The 23,636-nt window shown below is 40.0% G+C and overlaps 1 protein-coding gene across 4 annotated transcripts in view; it reads left to right on the top strand.

Annotated features, from left to right (window-relative positions):
• Pde8 (phosphodiesterase 8) overlaps nucleotides 1-23,636 on the top strand; it is a 379,861-nt gene that overhangs the window by 300,889 nt on the left and 55,336 nt on the right. Inside the window, exon 1 of one of the 4 annotated variants that reach the window (XM_065233899.1) lies at nucleotides 13,196-13,508. The exons of the other annotated variants lie outside the window; for them this stretch is intronic. The gene's annotated coding sequence lies outside the window, so the exon portion shown is untranslated. Of the gene's footprint in view, nucleotides 1-13,195; nucleotides 13,509-23,636 lie in introns of those variants that run through there. 4 annotated transcript variants of the gene reach the window in all.

Raw genomic sequence — 23,636 nt, 5'->3', positions numbered from 1 at the left:
TAACGCGTATAAATTAGATCCGCCAGCTAATCTTATCTGCCAACGGACGGGTGTTGGGAATTCCCACAAGTCCTGGGTGCTCAGATTACTTCCTTCTTTGCCGCCAATATATGTCAATATCGAACTATAATAGTTGGGTAATAAAAGTGTGATTAGTTCCAACTCAAGCTGCTTTATCAGTTTCAGTTTGTGTAACAACCTCATTAGCAAAACATATGACTCAATAGCAGAACTGCAAGGCGTGAAGAAAGTTAATAAGAAAGATATCCAAGAATATTTTCGCATTTCATCAAAAAATACACCCCCCTAAACGAAAAAAAATATTATCTAATCTCACGTAGCCTGGCAAGGAGGGAGGCAAGTTCCATTGACGAGAAGCACGCCTAGTAATTCAACTGGACTGGATCACACTAGATTCGTTATCTTCCAGCCTTCAGGTTACTTCTGGCGTCATTCGATTGTTTTCATTATGCTCTTTATACTGTTACTTTTAAAGCATTATCGGATGGTCAGTTGAAATGCACGGTGGGAAATTGGTTAAACTTTTCAAACACAAATAAGAATGTATAAAATGTAATTTGACGATCTCCCATCATAATTATAATCTAATTGACAATGCGGTTTGAGTAAAACTTATCTGCAATCCGCTCGCTAGAAAACTTTTAAATACTTACCAACAGATAGGGTTACGGTATGTAATGTGGGTCTAGTCCTTTCATTCGGCCTATCACGCAAATAAATAATTAATTAAGGAATATTACACAAAAAATAAGGAAAATATTGATCACTGATGGTTGATAAATGTGTACCACACACAAATCAATTTATATCACAACATTTCAATACATTTTCAGCTCTCGTAAGTAATAAAACTGGTTGAGAATATCACAATGTTCGGAGTTTTTAGCCGCCATGACTTATAAGGTTAAGATGGGAAGGTTGACTGACGATCATCAAATGGCCTGATTATGGCATTTATTGATTGGAATTACCTGATAATACACACTAGACGTAAAACTTACAGTTGCTGTTTGAATATTTTATGTTTATTTTAATTGTTTAACAACGTTTTCACAAGTAAAACATGGACCCAACTTTAGGGACACATTTCTTTTCTATGTTCCTAACTATGGCCCATGAAATTCATTTGACAGCATATAGCAATAAGAGTAACGTCAACAATGTTGTTTTGCATTTGGATGATAAGGAACGAACACAATGTTCTGATTTAGATATTCTGCGGTCAAAAGACGATAAGCGAAATTTTTAATTTTTAATTTTTAAATTGAGTGATTTAATGTAGTTTTCGTAAAATTTTCTCTAAGAAATGTTTTGAGGAATGAAGAGCATTAAGTTAACAGTGATAGTGATAAAAAAAAAATACATCAGAAAACGTTACCAAGAGCGTTTTTTTGAGGATCAAACAAGATAGGACGAAGTTGCATCCATAAATAGACCCAATTTGGGGACAATAGACCCATATTACATACATTTCCCTCGTGAGTTATTGTCTTAAAAAAAGTAAGTTTTTCAACTTTTCGTGGTTTCTGATAGCAAACGACATGATAAGCATATCTAAGCATACCATTTAGCAGTAGAATATCGTTTGCAGGTAAATTCATTGATGAGTTATGATTAAAAACGTAATCGATGGCTGCATATTAGACCGAGGTTAGGGACGTATACCCTAATTAATAAAATTCAACCGATTAACGATTTTTTTACTGCATTGGAAAGGAACAGGCAAACGACACTACTAATTTAAACGAGAATATAAATCTCCAGCAGATACCGATGTACAGGGTAATTTTAAATGTGTGTGAAATTAACTACAGTCATACATCAAAAGCCTACTACCTAAACACCTCTGAAGTCCTCTGAAGATCTAAAATTGTACAGAAGAGTTTCAAACTTCCCTGGAAATCTTTGGACTGATATGCCAGAATCTATTCTAAGGTTCACGCAATTTTCCATAATCAAAACGGAACAGTACTCTGAAAGCCCTCTTTTATGTAGTATTCAGTTTACCACCCCTTGTCTTAGGAAGTAAATCCCAAATAAAGAGGTACTTTTGTCCGAAGCAAATTCCAAACAACAAGTTATTTTCTTGAGATTCTGGGAAACTGTAAAATACTGTGAAATACTTCACAGCATTGATATTTTTAAAATCAGGATGTAGGAATCGAAAATCGATGTCTAATACCATGTTAAAATCTGAATAGCTTAAAACAATGTCACCCCGGTTCCAGAAAATTTCTGAATTATTATTATTATTTTATTTAATATCCATATTGTGGGGTATTTGACAGTATTCCCAGTTTTTTCTGTAACCGTATGCCGTATGTATCTTGGATTTCAAAAAGGCGTCAGCCATGGATTTCCGGTTCCGTAACAGTTGATACCGGCACAAAAGCTTTTGTAAACAAACTTTTTAAGGCCCTTCACACGGAAAGAGATGGAACTGGTGGAGAACATTGTTGGAGACCGACTATTGAGGATATTGATACATAGACTTCTGTAGTTTGTGTTGTGTGAGTTGCATCATTATTTGAATTAAAGGTGCTAATGTGGTCTGAATAACTGCCTCTTTCTCTTGAGCCCACTCTAGAACCTACATTTCGTATTTAGATCTATAAGTAAACTGCTGGTCTGAGTTTCTCTGGTATATTCAATTAGAGGATGTTCCTGAATATACAGTCAAACAGCACGTAATGTTGTGAACAACTTCAATGACAGTTATCCAGCAGGGCTCCCATTTTATTTACAACAACCTAATACCTACTATATTGTGGCGAAGGTGTGCCGATGGATGTGCCCAAGCTGTGCCGAATCTAATTTAGGCACAATGTGCTGAGAGAAATTGGTATTTTCGGAATCGGGGTGCCGTTTAGAGACCGGAAATCAATGTCCGATGCCATATTTAAATCCAACACGGGAGGGCGACTCCGGCGTAGTGGTTAACATCCCTACCTCTCACGTCAAAGTCACGAGCTCAAATCTCACCCCCGGACAAGTCACAAATAACCCAAGAGTGTTAAAGTGATTAAAAAAAAATCCAACACGGTGGCCTCTGGCATGCTTGGCATAAAAAGTTTTAGTCACGAACTGCTCATTTCCTAATAACTTTGCAAACCGTTGACGAAACATAGTTCTTTTTGACGCAGTAGATAGAAAAGAGTTAAGCTTGTTATATATATACGTAAAAAAACAGTAGACTTTAATTCTAGTAACAAACTTTATTTGTTTTTGCGTTGCAAAAATGAAATTAGCAATGCACATCTCGGACTTTAAGTGTAAAAATTCATTCATTTTGATTCAAATGATAAGATTTACTTACTCTTTGCATATTTATAGTAAACTATGTTCCTAATCTATCAAATACTTTAAAGAAAAACAAATTTCAAAAACTGAGTGACAGTTATTAACAAATGAGCAGTTAGTGTGTACAAATGTGCATGCCAAGCATGGCCTCTGGTTACAGAAAAACAGTAGAATACTCAATCTTTTTAAATTTGTCGAACCTCTTAACGGAATCCATTTATGAAAAGCTTTGAGTGTGTTCGTTTATTTCCTTTAAATTCCGTTATAATTGCTTATCTATTGATAGATGACAGATTGGCACTGATGAAGTCTGCAAGTAGTAGACGAAATACGCGTATCTGTCAAAAGATAAGCAATTATAACGGAATTCAAAGGAAATAAACCAACACACTCAAAGCTCTTCAGTAGAATACTGTCAAATACCCTTCAAAATCGGAGTATCTTTTTGAGACCGGAAATCGATGTCTGACGCCATAGTGAAATCAAAGATCGTGGCTTTCGGTTTTCAGAAAAAAAAGGAATTAAGTCGAATACTCTTCAATATGGGGGGGTATTTTCGGAATTGGAGTCCCGTCTAGAAACCGGAAATCTAAGGCCTGTACTCGAAAAAAATGCACCAGACTAAAGTGTTCGCCAAAAATTTATTTTAAGTCGGATTTTCTTGAAACTTTCAGGGAATGAACTAATACATACACGCAAACCAAAAATTTATTACAAGGAATGTTAGTTCCATTTCCTATCATCCTCTGTTCATGAACATCGCAGGCAAGGCTTGCAGGTGATGTAATGATTTTTTGCCTTTTTTATTTCGTGGTCTGTCTGTGCTTTCACCTACACAAGCAAGCATTTGCCTTGATTTTTATGTATAACATGGTAGAACGACGCACACACTTGCCTCAAATCTCTCCAGCAGAAAAAGCATACGAAGTCGACTGTGAGAAGAAATGAGCGCTTCTTGTTTGCTTTTAGGCTCTCCTTATTAAGAAGCATAGAGAGAGAAGTGGAGAAAGCACAGGTCTGATAATCGCAACGTTCGTTGTTCGAGTCCAGTCGGCAACCTTTTTCCTATTTTTTTTCGACATAATTAATTTACCTCACTAATATACTCTACATTTTTCGGTCTCCAATTTTCTTGCATTGGACCGCAGCTAGGTATATCGCATCCTCGGTTCATGCGGTCTCCACATACATCCTCTGATGATGAATCCCACATAATTGTAAGCTAATCTTACATCCACCGGTTGGGTGTATGGATTATGTTTCGGCATAATTACTTTATTCAATTTCCTTTCCATCGCTGAAAGCCCGCACCTTTCCCTTAAGACCCCTAATTACATTTTGTACAATGGTGGAGCCGACCTTTTTGGTCACTTTCATCCATTCTTTCTTCAACTTCAGCTCGTTCTTAAGCACCTTGGACGATTTTCGAGCTTTGGTCTTCATTATGGCTCAAAATCTTTCCACCGGACGAATCTCTGGTGAATTTGGGGGGTTGGAGGTTTTTGGTACAAAAACAACGTTATTGTCTCTGTACCAATCCAACGTCGATCGCGCGTAATGGCATGATGCCAGGTCCGGCCTAAATAATGTCTCACCTCCGTGGGACCGCAGGAAGGGCAACAGACGCTTCTGGAGGTACTCGGTGCGGTAAATTTCGCTGTTGATGGTACCCATTGTGATGTACGGTTTACTTAGGTTACCAGAGCAAGTATTTTTTGGCGAATTTGTCCACTTTCCTTATGTCTTCCGGAACATCAAACCGTGATTTGGCAACGTAGAACTCCAGCCCCGGTATCTGCGTCTGCCTTGATATAGGTTTCGTCATCCATAACCACACACATCGGTTTCGTTAACCACTCTCGATACAGCTTCCTAGCGCGGCATTTGGCCGCCGTGTTTTGTTGATCACGCCGGTTCGGTGCCTTCCGGACCTTGAATACACGAAGCCCAGCTCGTTTCATGGTTTGCTGAACGAACCAGGCGGAACACTTTGCCTTCAGAGCCGCGTCGCGAATCGAAAGGTTCGGATTACGCTTGAAATAATCCAACACCTTCCGGGCCTTCACAGGGTCAGCTGTCTTCGATTTTCTTCCACTTCCAGCCCACCGCTCGGTCGTCTGGGACTCCTTAAACGATTTTACCACCCGAGACACAGTTGTATGGGTGATTCCCAGTTGTCTTCCGATCCATCTCATGGTCGCAGTCGGATTTTCCATGACGGCGCGCAAAATTCTCCGGCGATTTTCTTCTTGTTTCGATGACATCTCAATAACCACTGAACCGATTGTTATGATTTTCATCAATTTTTACCACAGAAGAAAAAGTTACACACGGATAAAAATGGTGAATTTTTTTTTTTGGGTGCAAGCCTTATGTCCGATGCCATCTTAAAATCCAAGATGGTAGCTTCCGGTTGCTGAAAACCTTGGAAATGCTATCAAATACCTTTCAATATGGGTATTTTTGGAATCAGAGTGACGTCTTGAGACCGGAAATCAATGTCTGACGTCATATTGAAATCAGAGATGATGGCTTCCGGTAGCAGAAAAACTGTGATTTCCTTTCAAATACCTTTCAAATATGGTGGTTATGGTTCAATACGGTTTTCAAGCTGTGGTTCTGTACATCAACTTGAAAACCGGCGGTGGGTTTTGATTTAGAACACCGGGTACACGAAGACTCAACCAAACCAGGGTACTTGCTTACATAATCACATGAGTATTTTTTAAACCTGCACAGTTAAGAAGTTCTATAGCTATTATTACGGGAAATTTCTCAGCTACAACTTTGGAGCAGATCGTTTTTCAGCCAAACGTTAAATTCAATATTTATTAATTTATTTAAAGATTGATAATCTTATGGCATGATCAAGCAGCTGTTTTGTGGGCAATACTGTATTGTACAGTGTGACATAGTAGCCATGATGTTTGTGCTCTATTTCACGAGTCTGAAACACCATTGTTGCCTGCTGAACAGTTGATTGAGCATAATCACAAGACAAGGTGACTTGAATAATTAATAACTGTCTAAATAATTGTTGTTCCTTACATTTGATCAAAATGTGATCTTGAACAAAATTGTAGCTGAAAAAAGTTCCTACAGCTCCTCTTTTTATAAGCAGAGGGAAATGGTGAATTTTAAAATAGATATGTACAAAAAATATGGTTTTCCCATAGTAATTTTCATATAAACTTCATACGGTTTGTGCCAAGTCAGTTTCTTATTAAATTAGTTCAAATTTAGGGAGGCTAATCAGGACCCAATTTAGAATAGTTTGAGCACCATGAAGCGAAAATTTCTAATTTTGCATCAGTATAATGTATGCGTTTTGAAATTTGCATTTGAGTTTTCTGTTTTAGATTCATTTTTTTGAATAATTTTCAACATTCAAAGTTTTCAGATTCAGTTGTAAAGTTGGAATCTAATTTTTCGTTTGAGCAATAAAATACATTTTTTTAACTTAGTGCCGTAAAAACGAGGCTCGGTAGCTAAGTCGTTATCGTTTCTGCTTACTGAGCAGAAGGTCGGAAGTTCAATCCCAGGCTCGTCCCCTTTCTTGCAATTCTTCACTATGCCTTATTCTATCCCCACATGATTTAAATAAAAACAGTCTGCTGCTTTTACTATCGCAATTACTTACCACAGTGAATCCTTATCTAAAAATAACTCAACCCCCAAACACAGCTATCCTTCCCGTGGTAAACTCAGTCTCTATTAATAACCAGTGCTGATAAAAATCATCTCTTCTACACTCGAATAAGCTGAAAACGAAGGCAACCTTGAAAGATAAACCAACTACCTGCATGAATATGAATTTTGACATAATAACATACTCTTGATCAAGGCAACCGCTGAGTTTCGATGTCAACAATTGTTTTTGTTCATTCAAAGCTGCGTATTCATTATCGCCTGTTCTGTTGTCATATCAATATTCATAATCATCTTGGTGGGGTGTTGCATTTTGTGATTTTTTACTTATATTTGACGCTTCGAAAATAAATTATATTGTTCGAAAATCCCTCTGTTGTTGGTCATGCGATTTTCGAGAAGGTGTTTGTCAAAATTGATTTCTGGTCTGTTAGAAGTAAATCTGGTACAATAGCAGGTTTATTTGAAAATTTCCAATCTGTCAAATTCAAGTAAAAAATCCAGGGAGACCCTATCCATGCCAACCACGTTGTGGAACGTTATGTTGCTTTTTTCACTCAGATCGTTGAAGAGATGAACTAGCCTATGGCTAAAAATCTCTATAATAAAGTATTAAAAAAAAAAAAAAAAACTCAGATCGTTGGAAGATTATTGTTTTTTGCAAAATTGATGATAATATCGAGGTTTTAGGCTCTGCAATCGATAATATTCAAAATACCGTAGAGCTCCGTTTGTTGAATAGCTAAAATCGCAATTAAACGGCACTCGTTTAGAATTTGCTTAGCTTGGTTAGAGGTGCCCAATGGCGTTACGCACCAGTTAAACAAATTCTATGTGAGCGCCGTTTAATTGTGATTTAGCTACTAACGGGGTTCTACGGCAAAATGAATTTGATTTTTTGCTTTTGAGGATCGTTTCCAATTTTAACAATTTGGGTTGGAAACTAAAGCGTTGATAAATATCAACAAACGCGTATTCATCGATGGACACTTCTTAATAACGATTGCCAAAGTAATCATCCTTCCCCTCCCGAAATACCGTAAGGACATGACCGGCGTCAGTACATACATACATTTATTTGTACAACATCACATTTAAGATAAGACATAATCAACAATAGTACGCCACAATACTCGGTTTGCGGCTGCCGCTCTCCATCCTCGGTCATGCCCAATGCTCGCTAGATCACGCTCTACCTGGTCCGCCCATCGCGCTCTCTGCGCTCCACGCCTTCTTGTGCCAACCGGATCAGTAGCGAACACCAACTTTGCAGGGTTGTTGTCCGGCATTCTTGCAACATGCCCTGCCCACCGCATTCTTCCGGCTTTGGCCACCTTCTGGATGCAGGGTTCGCCATAGAGTGCAGCGAGCTCGTGGTTCATTTTTCGCCGCCACTCACCGTTCTCCTGCACACCGCCGAAGATCGTCCTTAGCACACGTCGCTCGAAAACTCCGAGTGCTTGCAGGTCCTCCTCGAGCATAGTCCATGTCTCGTGTCCATAGAGGACCACCGGTCTTATTAGCGTTCTGTACATGGTACATTTGGTGCGGGGGTGAATCTTTTTTGACCGTAGTTTCTTCTGGAGCCCGTAGTAGGCACGACTTCCACTGATGATGCGCCTTCGTATTTCACGACTCACATTGTTGTCAGCCGTCATTAAGGATCCAAGGTAAACGAATGCCTCCACTACCTCGAAAGTATCCCCGTCTATCGTGACATTACTTCCTAGACGAATCCTGTCATGTTCGGTTCCGCCTACTAGCATGTACTTTGTTTTTGACGCACTCACCACCAGTCCGACCTTTGCTGCTTCGTGTTTCAGGCGGGTGTATAGTTCTGCCACCGTTCCAAATGTTCTTGCGATAATGTCCATGTCGTCCGCAAAGCATACAAATTGACCGGATTTCGTGAAAATCGTACCCCGGCTGTTGAGCCCGGCTCGTCGCATTACACCTTCTAGAGCAATGTTGAAGAGTAGGCATGAGAGTTCGTCACCTTGTCGCAGTCCCCGGCGAGATTCGAATGAACTGGATAGTTCACCCGAAACCCTTACGCAGTTTTGCACACCGTCCATCGTTGCTTTGATCAGTCTAATCAGCTTCCCAGGAAAGCCGTTCTCGTCCATGATTTTCCATAGCTCTGTGCGGTCGATACTGTCGTATGCCGCCTTAAAGTCGATGAACAAATGATGCGTTGGGACCTGGTACGGTGAAGATCTGGTCTGTTGTCGATCGGTCGTCAATGAAGCCGGCTTGATAACTTCCCACGAACTCGGTCATTTTAGGTGATAGACGACGGAAGATGATCTGGGATAGCACTTTGTAGGCGGCATTCAAAATGGTGATCGCTCTGAAGTTCTCACATTCCAATCGTCGCCTTTCTTGTGAATGGGGCAGATTACCCCCTCCTTCCACTCCTCCGGTAGCTGTTCTGTTTCCCAGATCCTGACTATCATCCGGTGCAGGCAGGTGGCCAACTTTTCTGGGCCCATCTTGATGAGTTCGGCTGCGATACCATCCTTACCAGCTGCTTTGTTGTTTTTGAGCTGCTGAATGGAGTCCTTAACTTCCCTCAGCGAGGGAGTTGGATCAGTTCTGTCCTCTGCTGCACTGACGTAGTCGTTTCATCCATTGCGCTGGTCTCCCGTGCCTACGTTCTCCTCGCCATTCAGGTGCGCATCGAAGTGCTGCTTCCACCTTTCAATCACCTCACGTCCGTCCGTCAAGAGGCTCCCGTCCTTATCCTTGCACATTTCGGCTCGCGGCACGAAGCCGTTGCGGGATGCGTTGAGCTTCTGGTAGAACTTCCGTGTTTCTTGGGAACGGCACAGTAGTTCCATTTCCTCGCACTCTGCTTCTTCCAGGCGGCGTTTTTTCTCCCGAAAGATGCGAGTCTGCTGTTTCCGGTTCTGTTTATACCGTTCCACGTTCTACCGGGTTCCATGCTGCAGCATTACCACCCGCGCTGCGTTCTTCTCCTCCAAAATCGCTCTGCACTCCTCGTCGAACCATTCATTCCGTCGACTTCTTTTCACGTACCCGATGGTGCTCTCGGCTGCGTCGGTGATGGCTGCTTTTACTGTACTCCAGCAGTCCTCTAGAGGAGGCACATCGAGCTCGCCCTCCTCTGGCAACGCTGCCAACGCTGCCAACGCTGATTCTGCGCGTATGCTAAGGCGACATCCGGTTGCTTCAGTCGCTCTAGGTTGTACTGTGGCAGGCGTCGGTACCGTACATTGTTGATGACGGAAAGTTTTGAGCGCAGTTTGACCATCACCAGGTAGTGGTCAGAATCGATGTTAGAGCCACGATAGGTCCTGACGTCGATAATGTCGGAGAAGTGCCGTCCATCAATCAGAACGTGGTCGATTTGTGATTCCGTCTGCTGTGGTGATCTCCAGGTGTAACGATAGGGGAGGTGGTGTTGGAAGAAGGTGCTACGTATGGCCATGTTCTTGGAGGCGGCGAAATCGATGAGTCGTAGGCCGTTCCCGTTCGTCAGCTGGTGGGCGCTGAACTTTCCAATCGTCGGTCTGAATTCCTCCTCCTGGCCTACCTGAGCGTTTAGGTCTCCTATGATGATCTTGACGTCGTGGCTTGGGCAGCGATCGTACTCGCGGTCGAGCTGCGCGTAAAATGCGTCCTTGTCATCATCAGTGCTTCCGGAGTGAGGGCTGTGCACGTTGATTATGCTAAAGTTGAAGAATCGGCCCTTGATCCTCAACCTGCACATTCTTTCGTCGATCGGCCACCAACCGATCACGCGCTTCTGCATTTCGCCCATCACGATGAAAGCTGTGCCCAGCTCGCGTGTGTTGCCGCAACTCTGGTAGATGGTATGATTACCTCTGAACGTTCGCACCATGGATCCTGTCCAACACACCTCCTGCAGCGCTACGATGCCGAATCCGCGGTCCTTCAGTAGATTGGCGAGTATTCGGGTGCTCCCGATGAAATTGAGAGATCGACAGTTCCACGTGCCGAGTTTCCAATCCCAAGTCCTATTTCGTCGCTGGGGTCGTTGCCGTTGGTCTTGGTTCGTATTCCTCTGTTGCTGATTTTCCGTTGCAATGCTTTTTTTACGGCTGGCTCGCAGGGCCTGACACCGGCGTCAGTACTAAAGGGTTATACGGTCAAAATTTGGTCAATATCAACTTGACGTATTTCTTTCAATTTTGCATTTAAAAAACCTGAACACCCCTCATTTTGAAGGTGTGTGTGTGTAGAATGTTGCTCCTATTTTGATTTTGGAATTCACTCTTCAGTTGTCAAAATGCCGTCCAAGCAAGAAGAGCAGCGTATCAAAATTTTGCTCGCGCATCGCGAAAATCCGAGCTACTCGCACGCAAAGTTGGCAAAATCGCTAAAAGTTGCCAAATCAACCGTTACAAATGTAATTAAAGTGTTTGGGGAACGTTTGTCGACAGCCAGGAAGTCTGGATCGGGGGGAAATCGAAAACCGGAAGCCGCTGAGACGACAAAGAGAGTTGCCGGTAGTTTCAAGCGAAACCCTAACCTCTCTCTCCGAGATGCCGCAAATAAGCTGGGTGTATCGTCTACAACCGTGCATCGAGCCAAAAAACGAGCCGGACTATCGACTTACAAGAAGGTAGTGACTCCAAATCGCGATGATAAACAAAATACGACGGCCAAAGCGCGATCCCGGAGGCTGTACACGACGATGCTGACGAAGTTTGACTGCGTGGTAATGGACGACGAAACCTACGTCAAAGCCGACTACAAGCAGCTTCCGGGACAGGAGTTTTATACGGCAAAAGGAAGGGGAAAGGTAGCAGATGTTTTCAAGCACATGAAACTGTCAAAGTTCGCAAAGAAATATCTGGTTTGGCAAGCCATCTGTACCTGTGGCTTGAAAAGCAGCATTTTCATAGCTTCCGGGACTGTCAACCAAGAAATTTACGTGAAAGAGTGTTTGAATAAACGTCTGCTGCCTTTCCTGAAGAAACACGGTTGTTCCGTACTGTTTTGGCCGGATTTGGCATCTTGCCATTACGGTAAAAAGGCCATGGAGTGGTACGCCGCCAACAACGTGCAGGTGGTTCCCAAGAACAAGAACCCTCCCAACACGCCAGAGCTCCGCCCAATTGAGAAATACTGGGCTATTGTCAAGCGGAACCTAAAGAAGACCAAAAAAACTGCTAAGGGCGAGCAGCAGTTCAAGGTAAACTGGCTTTCTGCGGCGAAGAAGGTGGACAAGGTGGCTGTACAAAATCTGATGGCAGGGGTCAAGCGTAAGGCCCGGCAATTCGGATTTGGAAAAGCGGAAGCCTAACTGAATATTTTTCCTGAATTTTATACTAATTGAACTTGAAAAAGAAATTTAATTTGATTTTTTAAATAAACGATTTCACCGATTTACACGCGTTTTCCCTTGACCAAATTTTGACCGTATCACCCTTTAATCTATAAATATAATTAATCAGTGAACTTGTACATTGAAAATGTTAATCTTATCCTTAGTTCAATCTATGTGGTTCTCTATGCAATTTCACTGGTTCTGAATAAAGCAGCAACTACATACAACGTGTACATGGTCTTTAAAAAATAAATGTTAAAATTTAAAGAAATTAAAAATATCAGTGCCATAGTTCATTGAATGCCTAATGGTCATTTAATCCGAACTTTTCAATGTTTAATTAAATGTTACATCCACTTCACAACAATTTTGTTATACGAGCATGGATACAAGGTACTATAGGAATATCATAAATAAAATGTACGTGTCCTGTAGGTCCTTTTGAATTAACTTTTAAAAGTGTTCGGATTTGTGACATTTGAATTCTGGGCCAGCCATTTAAGTTTTAAAGCAAAGAAAGCTGGGATTATTTAAGCAAACTCAACTAATGGAAAAATATCAAGCATTTCGTAATTCTACGTCACATTGTGGCCGTGAGTTGTACATTGCTCGGTACTTAACTGTGATGAAAGGTGAATAATTTGAGTGGCCCTGTCTGCCTCCTACATTGAACAAAATCAAATTCAAAACTGTTTTCCTTAAGTGTATTAGCTCCCGTTCTCCGTATCGCCTACAGCGCAAAAAAAAACTAAAATACACTCATAACGGTGCGTTCTAATCGACAATACCCAGAAGGTAGTAAGTTCACAATGATTGAACGGTTGGTTCTTTGCCATACATATTCACATCCACGCGAGAGATATCAATGTCAAGTAACGTAACAGCTGATAATGTGCAGAAGAAGAAAAAAAAATCCAAATACAACTGACAAATAACACTTTTGTCAAGTGGATTGTGGTACCGGGCAGGTGGCAGTCTATTTAGTAGCTATCAGGCCAACAAGTGGGATCGGTGTGGGCTGCTAGAAAAGATGGCGCAGTGCTCCAAAGTGTAAAGTTCCAGCAAAAACTGATATTGCGTGACTTGAAGAAGTGATTTGTGTGGAAGAGAGTTTTCCTCATCTGGGTCAAGTTAAATGTTTTATAGTGAACGAAGGAGCGAGGAAAAACGTATTCCTTGTAGCTAATTCTGCCCCAGGAGCGGTCAAGGTTGCTGCTAGATTGTATGTAGTGTTTATAATGGAAAAAGTGGGGTAGTAGTGTACAAAGCAAAAACAGAAACCGGGAAAATTAAGTGAAAAATGATGCTGATATCTTGCAGCGATAAAACAACGACGACGACGGTCGAGTAGAAGAAACAGCGCGAGAATCCGTCGACAACTTGTAATTGGCGGTTCTGGAACGATCCTTCGGTTGATGGGGTTGTTGGTTAATAAATCACTGCGGAACCATAAATTAGCATTGAATCAATTCCGGTCCAATAGACGACCCTCAGCTGTTTTCTTTGGGAATATCGAAGAGGGAAAATATGCTTATTCTCATTCACACAAGCAGGGGGCAGAACTGTTGACTTTTGAGTGTATTACCTTGGACATATGCCTCCCCTCGTGACCGCCGTAACCCGAAAGAGGTTTTTAATTAACAACAAAAAAAACACCATCCACAATATCAGTGGTGTTGCTGGCCGGCATATTCAGGTATCAAGACTCATAAATCACTCGCAACTTATTGGGTTCTTACTCCAATCCCGCTTTCCGAGGCAATTCATTAGCCGGAAAGTGGTGCGGAATGAAAGCAGGAAAATCATGCCGCGATGTGAATGGGAACATGTGTTCAACTCGTGCCGAGGAAGGCTTGGCTCACGAGGAACTCCATCCGGGTGAGCGAAACTTTGCAAAGGTAACCCCATGTGGCGGCGGTGGTACGCAATAATCGTTATTCATCCACCACCACAGTGACCGACCAACCGAACGATATCGTCTGTTTGTGTATCGGAGATTAGAGAAAAAGCCGAGCCAGGGATTTTCCTGCGAACTGCGGTGTATGGAAAGCGAGGGTTTTGTAATTGTTATCCTGGAATTATTTATCTCCGTCTCTGCAATACCCGCTGAAAATGTAGTGGAAAAGTTCCATGGCTTGTTTGTTGGGTATGCGGAATTGGGATTGAGCGTACAAACCACGATGGGCCTCAGTGTCTTGTCTTCTTATTCCATTTAATTTGAACACAAATGGGTCAAATATGCCAAATTTGTTCATCTTGGTGTCTTAAACTATCAAAATGCCAACGTGAAAAAAATATCCTATTTCAATTCAAAATCCTATCAGAAAAAAAACTCATCTAGTTGAGCATGCAGTTTTTTAAGATAAATAGAAAAAAATCTGTTCAGAAATGACGAAGTTATGATAGTTTTGCAATATTTGAAATATCGTACAATTGAGCCTGGATAATTTTTAAACTAGATTTCAATGCCTTTGAAATATGTAAACTTACACATTTAAACTTTTTTGTCGAGATGGGCACCACCGAGCAGCTCGACATTTTATACTGCTGGATCTCAGTGAAAAACTTGCCTTGATTCAGCTAACAAATGGGAATTTTGACGTGATCATAGCTAACAAACATATTTTTTGCTGAATCTCAGCAAGTTTCCCACTGAGATCCAGCAAAACAAAATGCCTAACTGCTCGGTGGTGCCCATCTCAGCATAAAAACTAAGTGTGTAGTTTTGTTTGCTGCATCTCATTTGTTTTTTCACTGGTAGCTCGGCATTAATATTTACTGAGAAATCAGCAGAAACTGACCATTGCCAACCTGCTCGGTAGTGCCAAAATGAGCGAAATTCTGTAAACAAATCTAAGTTTGTGACCAGACTAAAAACTGTATTCGAAAAATAATGAAACACCAACACCATGCCAAAAATCTTTCAGAAAATAAAGTATAGCATATGACGGTTATGTTTCAACATCATTACTTTATTGAACCTCTGCTCATTAGATGTTGGGCAATGTTGAAGCCAACTTGTTTCAACAGTTTCAACCACTCGTTCTTCAAATCCAGCTCATTTTCCAGCACCTTAGGGGATTTGCAAAGTTTTGCCTTCATGATAGCCCAATATTTCTCGATTGGGTGAAATTCCGGCGTGTTCGGAGGGTTGACCTCTTTAGGTACAAAAATAACATTGTTGTTTTTTTTTTACCAGTCTAAGACTGGTCGGGCATAATGGAAAGATCCCAAATTCGACCAAAACAGCGTCTGGCCTCCGTGGGACTTCAGGAAGGGTAGGAGGCGCTTCAGGAGGCACTCATCTTTGTAAATTTGCTTGTTAATGGTGTCAGATGTGATGAAGGGCTGACTCATTTTAGCACATCCACAGATCAAATTTTGACAGCTTCTTCTTCCGGACGGTCTCAGGCACGGCCAACCTGGAGTTGGCGACGTATAACGTCTGTTCCGGCATCTATTTGGTGTTGGCCTTCATATACGTCTCGTCGTCCATAACAACGCACCGCGTTCTGCTTGCTCCCGAGCAGGAACCGATAGCTAATCGATAACAAATTAATATCTTAATGTGGTATAATACCTGATTTCTGTATGCTTGTGGTATAAAACATTGTTTTGATATTGTTAAGTTATTGAAATATTTTGTAAAATTACAAATCAATACCAAATAATCAAATTGTGATCTCTCAGTTTTTAGACAATAACGCCTGAAAGAGTTATTGAATTGATATTAGAAGACCTTCAAAATTACAAACTATGGTATTCTTCTTTTTTTTTTGTAAATTTATTTATTTGTACAGGCTTAATCGAATAAACTTTACAGAGCTAAACAATCTTTTGCGTTATACATCGTTATAAATCTAAAGTAAAAGGAATTTAACCGAGTACTCGCGGTCGTCTCGAGGTTAGTGGAAATTTACAGTTTCATGGATGGGGAGAGGGAAAAGGAGGTAGGAAAAATGATTTACGATACAAATATTTCATTACTCCTAAAACATGAACTTATTCCTATTCAACTTGATATCCGCAGTGTAATTCTTCTACTATTACAAAACAAACATTAAAAAAACCACACACACACACACACACACACACACACACACACACACACACAAATTACAAACTAAACACAAGGTTAATCAAACTTACAATCCAAGGTTAATATTCTTCAAGAAAACATAGATGAGTTTCATAAATTCCAGATCGCGTGTACCCAAAATATCCCGAACTGGAACATTAGGTTGTCTACCTCGAGCCAGCTATGGTATTCTGGCATCTAAAAAAGCGTCTGTAACCTGTCTGTTTTTGTAATAACTAAATTATTTATTAGTTCATTATTCGTAGAACATTTTTGAGGCATGATTTTTTGTATTTTACCTATTATGTCAGCTTCACTAATACCATTTTTAGGTTGCCATGCAATTTTCATACCTGAATTTGGTATTAATAAGCTATTTTTTCTTGCTCGGGTTCGGTGCCTTCCGAAAAATGTGTATGTGTAGTCTAGCACGTTTCATTGTTTTTTGCACAAATCATATTAAAACATTCGCCATATTTGCCGCATCCCAAAGCGAAAGGTCGACGCTTGAAGAGGTTCAATATTTTCCTAGCCTTCACCGGATCTGCTGTCTTGCGTGTTCTGCTGCTACCATCCTTCCTCTTGCTCGTCTGATGCTCCTTGAATGTCTTGATCATACGGTTGAATGATGAATTCCGAATTGGGATGAAACTCTGCCAGCATAAACACTGCACTTGTAGCTAGTTTCAGGAAAAACTCCAGCACGCTAAAAAGCTACAAAAAATAAGTGTCTCATTTTTTCGAATACAGACTTTATTCGAGATTTCGCCCTTCTTTAGGTTTAACCCTGCACGGCCGATGAAAATAACTCAGAAAGAGAGAGAGAGAAAATCACTTTTCCTCAGTTATACGAGAAATTTCTAACGTAGCTTACTCAGCGCTGCGTGACCTACGCACAGTAGGGAATCTCCATACAAGAAGGTGGCCAAAAATATTATCGTGCTTTTTATACATTTTTGTCTTGGTTTATGATAGTATGGATATGAATTGTTAGCTTCAAGATGTTTTTGATGTCATGTAATATCTTAAGGTCTACAAAATGTCCTCAAGTCGAGATCTACATGTCCTCTTGTACTCGTAAATTTTCGACGAATTTGACATGCCATCAGGTCCCCACTATTGATGTTTAAAGCAGTATGCATCTTAGGGGCCATGCAGAAACCACGTAGTCAATTTAGGGGGGGAGACGAAAGACCACGATCCATACAAATTTTCAGAAATTTGTATGGACGTTTGACCACGTTGTGGGGAGAGGTTCAAATCATAAAAAATGGACCACGTGGTTTCTGGACAGCCCCGTAGAGTATCAGTGATCAAATATTAATTGCTTCCAAACTATTCTGGAGTTATGGTCATTGAGTAAGGTTAAATTATGTCGTAAACAATGTCCCGAAAATCTTTATTAGTTCAAGAAGTTATGGTTGTATGTAAATCACAGAATGGTATTCGGTGGCCTCCTCACTATTCTGGAGCAAAACAATGATGGAACTTCACAAGTCAAGATCAAGGCCTTAAGCAATCACCCCTATTCTGTACATCGGGTTGACCTTCTGTCATTTGCGAGGCAATGAAAGTCACGCCTTGTGAGAAGACTCTACATTTGATTTGCATGGAGAGTCACCTCACAGAGTGACTTTTATTGTCTGGTAAGTGAAAGAGAGACGATGCGATACGTTGAATTGCGGTAAATATCTTGACTTTCTTTGAAAAAGATCCCCAATATTTTTTAATTGATTAAAGTCATTATTTTAATGTTAATCAATCACAATCGAATCTTCGATAGTGTTCTGAAATTTTACGGAAGTATTCATCTCTTTTGCAAAGCTTTTTCGTTCTAAGTAAAGTGTTTGGGTAACTGTGCGAAAAAATTAAGTTTTAATTTATTGTTTGGGCCCATGCATTAATTATGTCACGCTAAATCGAGGAGAAATTTACCCCCCCCCCCCCTATCGTGACATTTTTCTATACCTAATGCATTGCTTGTCACAAAATCTTAGACCCCCCCCCCCCCCTAGAGCGTGACATAATATATGCATCAACCCTTAGCTGTTATATTTATTCACGCATTTTCTATATTTGCATTCGATTACTAAAATTACTAAAATAAAGCGAACTTATGAAAGGATCAGAGGCATTCATGGCTCTTATGAAAACATCATGTAAATTTTCCACTCTTGATCATTTCCTAGCATGATGGGTTCGACTTTTTTTCAAGTGTTTGTGCTAGCATTCGGCTGCTTCTTCGGCTAGTATTGCAAGTGGTGCTGGAGAATGGATCACTATATATCCTGTATGAGCGAGTACTTTATGCACTGTAGCTGGAATTTTATACCAACTATATAATCTGGTCTAATATAGTCTATTCTGAATGTTGTTTTTCCTTTTTTTGTGCTCTTCTTTCAAAGCTTTTGTTATTTGCCATTTTTTGAAGTCCACTTAGTATGATCAGTGTTCACTCGGCTGTCGACAAAAGCAGGCCACTCTCGATGTGTGCTACGCGATCGTCTGTTTTCTCGGCAGCAACCATTGTGTGGTCCTCCTCATTGTTCGTCATCAGCAGTTCTTTGGGTCGATGCGTCGTCGACTTTGGAAATCAACCGTTTCGTGATGAGTGTGTGAGTGCTGACCACGTTTTGCGTCCATAGCTGCAATGGACGCGCTCTGACCCTCGTTGGCGTACAATAATTTGCCATACAATGAAACTACTAGAAGCGGCTCCAGTTCTGATGGAGGAGGCTTTTTGGATAGCGGAAGATAAAGTGTTTATTGTGTTGTACCTTTTGACGATAGTTTTAGATGTATTGTATAGTGACCAAGAATCCTCGGCTCTGTAAAGTTAATGCGGTTGAGCCTTATCAAATAAATTAATAAACAAAAAAACTTAGTATGATATGTGTAATACACATTAAAAAAAACGCATCCACCCAACTACTCAGAAGCACTAAGTCTAAGTATTCAAGATCATTGTCATTGAGGTATCGTTGAATTTCTGAGTGTACCACTTTCAAAATTCTTTCCGCTGTATGCTGCATAAGCGATTGTAATTTAGCCTATAAAAAGGAAAATCAAAACCTTTATTATTGGTTTATTCAATATCAATGAATTATTACTCACTTATATTTTTGTTGACGTTTCTTCAATGCGCTCTACCGGAGGAGAGCAGATCGTTTTCAAAGTTTGTATCACTTTATAGGTAGGAAACCTCGCGGGATTTTTTTATGTGTCTGTTCGTACACATATTTGGTCATGTCACAATCTAGAAAATATTCAAATGCTTCTTCAGCTGACACCGTTTCTCGAGAATCTTTTAAAGTAACAAACATTTTGGCAGCATTGTCACTGTTCTTCAAAATGTGACCAATCACTTTAACAAGACTGGTTTCACGAAGATTGTACGCAGTTCTTCTTGCTACCAAAAGCGCTTTTTCTATCGAATCCACTTTTGGATCGATCAATTCGTCGTTTATTTTCCGCCGTCTACTACGCTCGCTTGATACATCGAATTGTTTTGATGGCCGTACACGTCCTGATGAAGTTGAAGGTTCTGGTTCGATTTCTGCGAATATTTCCATGTTAAACTGCACGTCAAAAAAATCCTTATTAACAAACTCAAAACGCTCATTGTTTCTGTTGGCCTTTTCCCATAAATGTCGGAATTTTAAGTCAAGATTTTTTAAATTTTTGCTTCAGCTGCAGTTGTTTGTTTTTATGCACTCGAAAGTTTTCGCAGATGTACTCAAATGCCTTTTCAATTCTTTGAGTTTGCTGCCCTGGGGCTCTCAAAATACGAATAATTTTTCGGTTCTCCATATTATCTTTGAATAATCACTTCTAACACTAACATGCTTCATATGAATCACTTCATGCTTTATTTGCATGTAGTTACGTACGGTGAATTTCTATCACTATCGCTATCAAAGTATATCACTGTATGAATCATAATACCAATTCTGTTTTTTGAACATAATAATACAGATTCTACCTATCTCGATATCGACGGCAGAACCGAGTTGAAAGAATAATGTTGTTTTTGGTACAGGAAGCTATATTACTAACCTGCGCCGGGAAAGCGCTCTATTTTATCTGATCTTTTCAACTGTAGTACAGCATCATTGTTTATCAACTTTGACGTAAATTTCAGTAAATAATAGGTTTGTTCCCGCACATGATGTAACGCTTCCGCTGTATGTTGCAGTAAAATAAGAATCTGGTAAAACCTAATGAAGAAAGTTAAAAACATGCATTTTGCACATTTTGGACTTACTAATCTTGGTTTTCCCAGGCTATTTTACAGCACCGTACAGCAACAGCAGAAAAAAGGTATGGGAACAGACCTTATGTTTGCCCGAGTTCAAGCTGCCGAATATTTGATTTATCACTAACTATAATTGTTAAGTCAAATATATTCAATCTAGTTATAAGTTCATTTGCGCAGCTATGCGCAGCTAATTTTTTTTGCAAGGCATTCTAGATATTCTAAAGATAATCGAGGATGCTGTCCCGACTGTTAACTATTACAAACTTTTTTTGTATTGAACATTTCAGCTGAAAAAAAACTTTTTTTTTTCGTTGGTCTGTATAGCATGCTTATTTTTATCGTATATAAAAAAATAAATACCATTTGGAAGTTTAAGATTTAAGCTTTCAGCTACATCTTATTCCTAAGCACTAGGCTGTTTCAGCTTAGAGAAATTAGGTTTCAAATATATGACCGCTTTTCACAAAAAATGGCGGGTGGCCAACTCTATTACCTGTATCGCAGTAATAGAGTCAGTTTTGAGAATTATTTTTGTTGGATTTTATGCATCAAATATTCGGATGGGAAGTAAAGCCGTTGGTCCCCGGTTCATGAGTTGATGGGTCGATAGGTAGGGTCCAGGTGTGGGAGCTGCCTTCCTGGCACGTCGGTAGCATTGGTCTCAGCACGGAAAACAAGATCGACGGAAAAAACAAACCAAAGGAAAAAAAAAAATATGCATCAAATAGTCTTCTTTCGATAGCAGATTACAGAATCCGAATCGAGAGAAGTCGGTCTTCTTCTTATTGGCCACCTGAATCCCCATAGTGCTACGGTTTAAGAAATTTATCTTACAACTGAGTAAAAGTGACACTCTTCCTCTCTCTGAGCTAGTCTCATCGGCCGTGTGTCGACGTCCTTTAACTTATATCATATTTTCTTCGGACATCGGAAGATATTGCTGATAGGGAAAAATCTGTGCACTTATTGCATTCCTATTCCTAGTACGCTGAATTAGAGAATAAATATACTGTTGCATGACTATTTTGAGTAACTACTCCTGTGCAACAGCATGTTCAATGTCCCACTCATTTCATACGGGGCAATCCATGCCTCATCATTGGTACATTTCCACTTGCAGGCATTGAACGTGTCGAATTACGATGACTGATTTTCGACTGATATAGAAACAGAATGTCTGCAATTTAAATCTACTTATCACCAAGGGTTCACTGCATCATTCAAATTGAGCACTGTTTTTGCCCAAGCGTCAACTCAAAATGAAAACACCCAATCGGATTGTATCCATGTAAACAAACATGAATCACCGGACGATAAAACGTGGAAATTCCAACCGCTAAATCACTTTTAAATTCAACCTTAATCGTTCAGGGCATATGTTTTTATTGAAATCAAAAGTATCCTCGTGTCGTTATTCATTGTACTTGGAAGAAAGAAGAAGCTCCCACAAACGTCATCAACAAGTGCCCGGCTTATCACGGTGAGAAAAAGTGCGCAAATCTTGTTATCGCTTCTGACTCGCTGGCCGCGAAACGTCAATCGGTCGCCGGGCGATGGTGGTCGTAATGGAGGTTCTAAAGTATATTTCCGTCACACACACACACACACACCCACATACCATCTTTATCTGCATTGATGATGGAGCTGAGTTTTGTTATCATAGAGGTTTTTTACATTGAATTTCCCAGCAACAATCACTTTGAATGAACGTGGTTGTAATAAATTTGTGCTGTCTAATTGAATAGGATTGATGCCTTTAGAGCCAGCACCAGCAGATTTATGCTGATTGAGTGAAGGAATATCCCGTTGTTGCGGAGAGTGTAGACTTTGATCCGTAATTGACCACTTTGTCAAGCAGTTTTGGCGTGACTTTCTACCAGCGATTTCACAAAACTGGACCAACTAATTTCTATTTTTTTATGAAACGCACAAATGTTGGCTACTTTTCTAGAGGTTCTTGAAGAAAAAATCTCAAAATAATGTTTCATTTCAAAGTTCGAGTGGTAGTAAACGTCATTTTTATCTGCTCGAATGAAGTGGTTAATTAGTCAAAAGTGAGTGATTGATTTTTGCAGTTAGGGGGTACATCCAGTGCCGTGTTTAGGAACCGGAGGTCCCGAGGCTGGTATCCTTAGGAGTTTCACTTTGAAATGGGCGACCGTATGTTTCCTCCTACCATCTTGATATGAAGAAAAACATGAAATTTGTTTTAATTAAATCAGAAGGTAATCAAATAAAGATATGGAATCTACATTTCGCCACAAAACAAATGTAACTATAGATTTTCTATGTGTATACTGTGATCCGGGTGCAAATTGATTACCGGAGCGAAATTGGTTGGTTGGTGATAGATAAAAAGAGAAATCATGGTAGTATTTCATTATGAGACTAGTTTCTCTTTGCAAAAAAAGTGAATTTTTCTGCATTTTCAATTTTATTTACTTGACGTTCAATAGCATTCAAACCTACGAATCATGGGGTTGGAACGATTGCTGTTTTGAACATGAAAGTAACATTTTTCATTGAACTTAGTGTCAATCAATCTATTTTTTCTAATATGGTAAAATGATTCCAATTCAAAGTAAATAATGATTTTCTTTTAAATTACAAATATCTGCTAAACATACATTTGATAAAAGAATTTCGGGAACCCAAATTTAATAAAAACATCACTTTAAGAAAGTCATGCGAAAGCCAATTTCCAATGTGAGATTTCAAAAACGTCCAAAATCAATATATAAAACTTAATATAAGAAGTAATCATGCGAAATGATAGCATCATCATAGCCTATTGATTAAAACACCATAAGCTTGTCAATTTTATTTAATGTAATTTCCATACTCACGTTTTATGTGATCAATTTTCCGCTGAATTACGGTATTAAATTTAAAAACGCGTTCATCATTTTTGTTTCAATGCTATGTAGAAATACAAATAAACAAAAAGAACTGGAAACACCCGTGAAGCGTAGCAAATATATTATTTTAACAGTATGTTCCATTCATACCTTTTC

The sequence above is a fragment of the Ochlerotatus camptorhynchus genome, unplaced genomic scaffold, assembly GCF_037179485.1.
Source record: "Ochlerotatus camptorhynchus isolate MF236.1 unplaced genomic scaffold, CSIRO-AGI_Acam_v1.1 ptg000423l, whole genome shotgun sequence".
In the NCBI taxonomy this organism is placed as follows: Eukaryota; Metazoa; Arthropoda; class Insecta; order Diptera; family Culicidae; genus Ochlerotatus; species Ochlerotatus camptorhynchus.
This window is presented reverse-complemented; position numbering and strand designations above follow the sequence as displayed.